Genomic DNA, 8,904 nt, shown 5'->3' with positions numbered 1-8,904 from the left:
CAGCACTGTGGAGGCAGAGGCAGGTGGATCTCTGTGAGTTTGAGAACAGCCTGGTCTACAAAGGAAGTTCCAGGACAGCCAGGGCTACACAGTGAGACCCTGTTTCAGAAAAACAAAACAAAACAAAAACAGAGCAGAGGTGGGCTTGTAGGAGGGGGTTTCATCATGAGCACGGAAGACTGTGTCTTTGTGGACGAAAGCGGCTTCTCACGGTATTTCTTCGTTTCCCCGTACACCCTTTCTACTTCATCAACACAAGGAACCATCTTAGCAGCAGAGACCTGGCTCTTGGCAGACACCCAGCTCTTGGGCCCCTTGCTCTCACACTTCTCAGTCTCCACAGCTGTGACGGGTCATTTCCATTCTTTATAAATGGCTCTGTCTCGGCTGCTGCATTCACTTGTTTGTTAGTTTTATGGAAATCGTGTGTATGCTGTGTGCAAGTCACAACATACGTGGAGGTTAGAGGATAATTCAGGCTTGTGTGGCTAGCACGTTTACCCACCAAAGCACTCCAGAGGCCCCTTTTTCTTTGGTCCTTTTTTTGTTTGTTTTGGTTTTTTGAGACAGAATTTCTCTGCGTAACAGCCCTGACTGTCCTGGGATTCGGTCTTTAGACAAGTTGGCCTTTAACTCACAGAGATCTGCCTGCCTTTGCCTTCTGAGGACTAGAATGAAAGGCATATGCCACCAACCCTGGCTTGTTTAGTCTCTTTGAGACAAAGTTTCACTATCTAGCCCAGGCTGGCCTTAAACTTCTGGGCCATTCTCTTGCCTCTGCCTCCATCTTAATTGAGGTTTCTATTGCTGCAATGAAACACCATATGTGCGAGCCGGCAAAATATTCATATTCATATATATATATATATATATTAAAAAACAAAAGCTAAATAACAGCACAAATCCATTTAGAGGCAAGTTGGTATTGAGAGTAGAATGCTTCCAACAGATATTTGGAAATGGGGGCTCAGCTAAGAAGAGGGAGACAGACAGAGGCTGCCTGATGGGCAGAGGCTGGAAGAACTGGGAGGTACAGATCAGAAAAAGCCTAGCTTGCTGTGAAGGAGCGCTAAGGGCAATTCTGGTGCAGGCCGGAAGAGCCAAAGTCAGAGCCTGAACCTTAGACATTGCTTAAGTGGTTGTAATCCGAATGCTGGTAGCAAAGTTGGCAGGAAAAGGTATTTTGATGAGGTCTCAGATGGAAATGAGGAACAAGGTACTGGAGACTGGAGCAAAGAGCATTGTTATAAAGTGACAAAGAATTCGGCTGCCCCGATGCTTCATGTAAGGCAGAATTTACAAGCAATCAACTAGAGTTTTGTTTGGTTTTGTTTTTCGAGACAGGGTTTCTCTGTGTAGTCCTGGCTGTCCTGGAATTCACTCTGTAGGCCTGACTGGTCTTAAACTCACAGAGGTCTGCCTACCTGCTTCCCAAGTGCTGGGATTAAAGGTGTGTACTATCTCTGCCCCACAAGATATTTTTTTACATTTATACACATGTAAATTATGCAGTGTGTGTGTGTGTGTGTGTGTGTGTGTGTGTGTGTGTGTGTGAAGGCACATTTGTAGAGGTCGGAGAACTATGAAAGTCAGTCTCTTTCCACTATATTGGTCCTAAGGATCAAACTCAGGTTGTCAGATTTGGTGATAAACCTTTTACCCATCAAGTCATCTTGTCACCCCGAACTAAAATATCTGATGGAAGAAGCATCTAAGCAAAGTACTGAGGAGGCTTACATGGATTCTTTTATTAAATTTTTGTTTTTTGTTTGCTTTTTTGAGACAGGGTCTCTCTTTCTATGTAGCTAGCCCTAGCTGGCCTGTAACAAGGCTGGCCTCAAACGCAGGAGATCTGCCTGCCTCTGCCTCCTGGGGGTTGAGATTAGAGGTGTGTGCCACATTGCCAGGCTGCGTGGCTTCTTTTGACTACTTATGTGTAAAATGTGACAAGACAAAACCAAATTAAAGATGGACTTTATAATTAACAGGGAACAGAACTTGACCAGACTGGAAGCGTCAGCTGGGAGGATAACAGGGGTGTGGTCCGAGCAATCATTTGATAAGGAGGGTTAGTTTGGCTAGGAGTAGGCCTAAGAAGAACAATGAAGAGGCACTTCAGACACCTTCCTGGTTGCTAGTGAGAGAGCTAGGGCCTTGAGGGCAGAATAGTTAACAATGAGATCTCAAGGGCCACTGTCCAGTACTGCCTCGTCTCTACTCACATTCCAATGTAGCACTCCTTGGCCACCGGGGCTGGGACTCCAATGGGCCCAGGAGTGGCTCGTCGTGACCCCTTAGAAAGCATATAAACTTTGGCAGTGTTCTCTAGAGCCAGCCTTGTAGGTATGCACAGACCAAGAGCTGTGGAGACACCGCTTCATCCCACATTGCCCAAGCTGTCCCTAGAAAGCCTTGAGGCCCAGGCAGAGAGCTTCCAGAGGGGCACAGCGCTCAGTAGAACAGGAAGATTAGGGCCCTTACAGACAGGCTCTGTGTCTAGGGGATCACCGAGGCTGGGAGAGACACAGGAGCTCAACTACAAGCAGCTGCTCCCTGAGAAGCTGTGGAGGTGGAGTTGCCCAGGGCCTAACCTCTGCTCCAGTGCATGTCTGGAAAGTTGGACAGAAAGTCAAGAATCAACTCCCAGCCGCAGGCTCAGGGTTTAAGGTTATTTTCTTGCTGGGTTTTAAATCTACTTAAGAGCTGTTACATAGTCCTTCTGGCCTACTGCTACTTTTTGGAGCGGGAATGTGTCTGTTCTCTACTTGTCTTAAGATAAATTGTACCTTGAGCACTATCGGATTTAGGCTGCATTTGGATGAGACTTTGGACTTGGTTTCAAGTTGATTGGTGCCAAGTACAGATGCAAGGGACCGTTGAGATGGGAAGAAGGTATCCCCCGTGGGAGAAGGCTACAGATTGTGAAGGATCAGGAACAGAATATTATGGTTCAAATGTTTGTTTTCTCCAAAATTCATGTTTAAACTTAATTCCCATTACGATATTAAGAAGTGGGGCCTTGAGGGGATTAGGCTGTGACTTATCAATCATTAGTGGATTAGGGCCCCATAAAAGGGCTTGGGGGAGCAGGTGCATTCCTCTGCTGCCTTTGTACAGGTGAGGTCACAGTCCTCATCCCCTCTGGAAGATGCAGCCCTCACTGAATGCCAACCCTCCCTTATCTTATCTTGAACTTGACAGCTGTGAGCACTTAGGGAAATAAATTTTTATTATTTGTAAGTTACCCAGGCTAAAGTTTTTCATTTTTGAAACAGGTTCTCACTCTATAACCCAGGTTAGCTTTCATCTTGGAATCCCCCTGTCTCCACCCTGAAAGTGCTAAAATCACAGGTGTATCCCCTATGGCCAACTCTAGCCTCAGGTGTTTCATGACAGAAGCATGAGCAAACAGAGACCATGGAGGCTCAGACTCTACCTTGAAACACACAGGCATGGAGACACTGTGTCAGAGGAGAAGCATATGAACTGACCCCTTCCTCTGCCTGAAAACTGTACATAGTATCCTCTCAGAGGCCATAAGCCAGCTATAGTCACATGAGCCTAACCTAACTGCAGGAGAGGCTGTGGGAAGCCAGGAGCCAGAATTCACTGTGTAGCCCTGGCTGGCCTAGAACTCACAGGTCTAGCCTGCTTCTGCTGGGGTTGAAGGCATGCTCACCATGCCTGCTCTTACTGACATTTCCAAATACCCAGAGAAGCGCTTGACTGGTGGTGTTTGTTAACAATTGTTCAGTCAATAGTCAAAGAATTAATGAATTTTCCCTTTCAGTTATGAGTCTATTCTAAGACATTTCCAACTAGAACAAGATACTCAATGAGTATAGTAGTGTCCCATACCTGTGATCTCAGCACTCGAGAGATTGAGGCAGGAGGACTCCAGGGAACTCAAAGGCAGCTTGGACTACACAGTGAGTCTCAGGTCAGTCTGGGCTATGGGGTAAGACATTACTACAACAACAACAAAACAAAAATTGAATGAGTTCAGGTTGATATTTCAGAAGCACCTAGAGTTAATTTATTTTAACTTAAATAACTTATTTTATTTTATTTATTATTATTTTAACTTAGAGTTAAGTTATTTTGGTAAAGGTTTATTGAAATTAAGTCAGGCAATGGTGGTGCATGCCTTTAATCCCAGCCCTCAAGAGGCAGAGGCAGACGGATCTCTGTGAGTTCGAGACCAGTCTGGTCTACAGAGTGAGTTCCATCCAGGACAGTTTCCAAAGCTACACAGAGAAACCCTGTCTTGAAAAACAAAAACAAAACAAAACAAACAGGTTTATTGTAGTCAGTGAACTCATTCTTAAATATTATATGAATATTTTCTTTAGTAACTCTTCCCCTCATCACCTCCTGTTGCAGAACATTACTTTAGGTAAAGTGTATTACATTTGTTTATGGTACAGAACATGACTTTGACTAGGTAAAGATTGTTACACTTGTTTAGGTTGCGTTTGTTTAATGATGTAAAGATGTTTCCCTGCCTGCCTAAGACACCTGACTGGTCTAATAAAAAGCAGACCGGTTAACAGCTAGGCAGTAGAGGGATGGCCTGTGGGGCTGGCAGGCAGAGAGAATAAGTAGGAGAAATCTAGGCTGGAGAGAAGACAAGGGAAGAGAAAGAGAGGGAGATGCCCGGAGCCAGCCAGGCAGACACAGGGTAGGACTTAAGAATGAAAGAAAGGTAAAAAGTCCCAAGGCAAAACATAGATGAAGAGAAACAGGTTAAATTAAGTTATAAGAGCTTAGAAGTGGGACAAGCCTAAACTATGGCCACACATTCATAACACAGACGTCTCCATGCCATGATTTGGGAGCTGGTTGGTGGCCCAAAAGAAAACCTATAGAATGGCTGTTCCCAGGGAGGCTGTGCAGGTGGGGGTACCCAGCGATTTCTGTTCTCATATAAAAATAGACCACAGTCATCTAAGACATGGTTGCTTAAAGAGAACAGCTCCCATGACAGGAGAATTTAGATCGTATTGATACAGAAAGATAAGAAATAGTCAGGGCAAAGAGAGCCATTCAATAAGCAGGATTCCTTTTGGCTCTTGTTCAACACCTGCTCTTAATTTTACCTGCATGGCTGGTACAGCACAGAGAGTCCAGGAGTGGGGTTTTCAACAAAGGAATCTCAAAGTGATTATGAGATGTAATTTATCACTCATTTATTCGCCGAACGAATTTGGTGACGCACGGTACCTGGTGCTGGAGAGTCAAGATGCAAATGGGCACAATTTCACCCTTCATGGAACTCACAATCTGATAGCGAAGATAAACACCGAGCAATTCTTAGGAAGTAAGCCTAACATCAGTGGTAAAGACCAAGACTGAGTGTTACAGAGGGGCCTAGGGAGTCATCCTCGTTTTAAGCAGTGGGGTCAGGAAAGATGTCTTCAAAATGTGCAGGTTTCTCAACTTAAATCCAAAAGAGGAGGGCTGAGTGATGGACGAGTAGAGGGAAGAGAGCTCAAGGTTGGAGGAAACAGCCTGTTCCCCAACCCATTAATTCACACAGGGCTGCGGGTTTTAGTTGAATAACTGAGGAAGTTGTAGGAGAAAACAGTTTGTTCTGAGTACATTGATGAACAGAGTGTAATGGGAACCACAGGCGGCACTTTTAACTGTTCAGGGCACTGCAGGCAAGTCTCTCCTGAGGTAAATCTTCCACCGTGACTCAAACTGTAGCTGAGCCAGTTTTTCTTATAGCCCCATCAGGCACATCAACCAACCATGAAGAAAGAGACTGCAGTAACAGCTATCAATTTACAGCCCTCTTCAAAGCAAGCAGGATGAGAACAGCGAGCCCCAAATGATTCGCACGCAGGAAGAGGGCAGGGCGGAGCGGCACAGGGGGAGAGCGGAGCTCTCAAAGCAGCTGCGTGTGACATTTCCGTCAGCAGCCTCCCCTTGCTCATTGTGTATGAGACGCACATCAGATGTCCTCGTTTATGATTTCATCTTCAGAGTACATACTCTTTGAGACCCAAGCTCGTGTATCTCTTCCACTGGCTGGCGTGAGCTCATCAGCTGGGATCTTAGGTCCACCTAAAAGTGGCAACGATATTGAGATCCCTTTCTTCTGCCCTCAAGGTTAGGAAACCTGGGATTGGTTGAGTTTCAGATGCCAGGTGCCTTGTCTCTGTATCTGCTAAAAAGTAAGAAAGTATAAGCTATCAAAAAATAAATAAATAAACAAAAATCCCACACACGCGCCAGAATCCTGTCAGAGAATAAGGTCACACACCACAGGCCGCCACTGTCTTCCCAGGTCAGAGGACAGTATTCCTTTCTTTCGGAAGAGAAAATAGAAGCTATAACGCTCTGCAGTCCCAAGTGGCACTGCTTTATCTACTAGAGGGACTGTTCTTTAAGGGAGATAACAGAGAAAAGCACGTAAAAAGATTTGATCCAGTTTCACTGAAAAGGCATGGCTGAATATCACTTGGTCTCCACAGCTGTTAAAACTCCCAGTATCCACATCATTCTAAAATTTACTACTCGGCAGGTGGTGGTGGCCACACCTTTAATCCCAGCACTCTGGGGGCAGAGGCAGGAGGATCTCTGTGAATTTGAGGCCAGCCTGGTCTACAGAGTGAGTTCCAGGACATCCAGGGCTGTTGTTACACATAGAAACCTTGTCTCAAAGGGGATAAAAAAAAAAAAAAAAGGATTCCTCAGGCTGAAGAGACGACTCAGCAGCAGTTAAGGCACTTTCTGCTCTTGCAAAGAACCTAGGTTCAGTTTCCAGCACCAACACAGTGGCTCACAGCCATCTGTATTCTCAATTCTAGGGAGTCCAACACTCTCTTATGGCTTCAGACACATACATAATGCATGTACATATGTGCTGTCAAAACAGTCATACATATAAAATAAGAATTCTTTAAAAATACACACACACACACACACACACACATCCCTGGGCTGGAATAAAGCTCACTGGTAGAATGCTTGCCTAGCATGCATGAAACTCTAAGGTCAAGTCTCAGCCCTGCAGAAATATACATAAAGTAAAGAAATAAGTCTAATACAAATGTATACATGCAATTTTCGAGATGTATGTTAAGTATTGCTGTTGGAATCTGGAACTTCCAAAACTGCTCAGTCACGTAACCTCTCTAATTATATCCCCAAAATTATCTCATGCAAACTATGATAACTATAGTAAATACCAAAGTGTTTCCTTTTTAAAGAGCAAAATCGTAACCATGACGACAATCTGTCCACACCTAAATGACAGCAGCAGCTGAGCACCAGAGCTTTGTCATCCGTTGACCATATTCAAATGAATTTTGTGTCAGGAATCTTTTCATAGCCAGACATTGTAGGTTATTTGGATGATAGATTGAACGGGAAGGCGCATGCTAAAATGAAGAGAAAGGTCCCATCAGAGCCAGTTAGTCTACATTATGTCTCGTGCTCCCAAAATATATGTCTGAGGTGGTAACTACTTAGTTTATCACAAAGCAAGCCGTGATAAAACTCATTCTGTCCACAAGTATTCCGGGAAAACCCGCTCCATGAATTGCACTGCTCAGACACTGATGGATGCAGCCTCATGAAGGACAGCTGAGCAGAGAAGCTCAGACTAGAGACACAGAGCCAGTTTCGTGACAGGAGCTCAAAAAATAAATACTGGTTGAATGACTGAATCTATCAAAAATGCACACGATGTTTATTACTGTTTTTTTTTCTTAACATCTATTTTGTGTGCAGTGTGCGTAGGCAAGCGTGTGCCGTGGCTGTGATAGGCCAGAAAACAACCTGGGAGAATCAGTTCTCTCCTTTCCACCGCAAAGGTCTAAAGGGTGGAAATCGGGTCTGGCAGCAAGCACCTTAACCACTGAGCTCTCTCATTGGCTCTGAGAAGTGAAGTTTTATTTCTTGTAGTCTCTGTACTTCAGGGATATTAGCAGTACTAGCTGCAGAGGGAGATATTGGAGGGTGATAGTTAAAACAGCACGTGAGGCTTTGTTTTCAAATGGGCTCTCTCCTGCCTATAACCATGAAGTATGTGGTTTTTTCCCCCTTCTCTTTTTCCAGCTATCAATTCAAAACAGAACGCTGTGTTACAACGTTACTTAAAATGTTGCTGTTTTTATCTTTAAATTTTTCTACTCCTCTTTTCAGAGTCACAGCTGCTGTCTCCAGCTATGGCATTATCCATAAGTAGGGAGGGGGAAAAGGAGGAGCTAAAGAGCCTGGGAATTAAACAACTGAGTTGTTTGAGTTGGAAGCACTGCCCTGCATGGCCTTGGATAAACTCAAACTTTTCCATCTAGAGAGTAACAGGTCTTGGTTACAGTGTTTCCAACTCACCTTCCAGGGTTCTCTGAGTTCATCCTTGTTTTTGCATATATATGTGAAACATTTGGTTTTGTGCTTTTTTCTTTCCTTTTTTTCTCTTTCTTTTTCTTCCTTCCTTCCTTTTCGTCTTCCTTCCCTCCCTCCCTCCCTTCCTTTCTTCTTTCTTTCTTTTTTAAGACAAAGTTTCAGGTAGCTTTGCCTGGCCTTGAATTTACAGAGGTCCTACTACTTCTCCTTCCAAAGTGCTGAAATTAAAGACATGCACCATCATACACAGCATTTTTAAAAAATCATTTACTGCAGATGCTTAACATAAAATAGTCATCTCTGTAGAATGTCTAGCCTTTTCCTCTCAGGTCGTCATGGTACCACTTTAAAAAATTACAAATAAACAAAGCTAACCAATCAAGTAAACAAACAGATGGCCTTAGTGGTGTACACAGGTAATCCCAGAATGTGGGAGGTAGAAGCAGAAGGGCCAGCAATTCAAGGTTATCCTGAGCTATACTGTCAATTCAAGGCCAATCTGGGCTACATAAGATCCTATTGGGGGAATGAGGGAAGCCAACAAGT

At 44.2% G+C, this 8,904-nt stretch overlaps 1 long non-coding RNA gene across 1 annotated transcript; it reads right to left on the bottom strand.

The window, feature by feature from the left end:
• Window positions 1–5,306: 5,306 nt before the first annotated feature.
• On the bottom strand, window positions 5,307–8,439 carry LOC142853882 (uncharacterized). The gene is made up of 3 exons (XR_012911276.1): window positions 8,344–8,439; window positions 7,254–7,388; window positions 5,307–6,172 (listed from the first exon to the last, which is right to left on the bottom strand). It is a non-coding gene; the product is annotated as an uncharacterized LOC142853882 (long non-coding RNA).
• Between the last annotated feature and the right edge of the window lie 465 nt (window positions 8,440–8,904).

The sequence above is a fragment of the Microtus pennsylvanicus genome, chromosome 7 (genome assembly GCF_037038515.1).
Source record: "Microtus pennsylvanicus isolate mMicPen1 chromosome 7, mMicPen1.hap1, whole genome shotgun sequence".
Classification (NCBI taxonomy): domain Eukaryota; kingdom Metazoa; phylum Chordata; class Mammalia; order Rodentia; family Cricetidae; genus Microtus; species Microtus pennsylvanicus.
The sequence above is the reverse complement of the archived record's forward strand: the minus strand, read 5'-3'. Positions and strand labels throughout refer to the sequence as shown.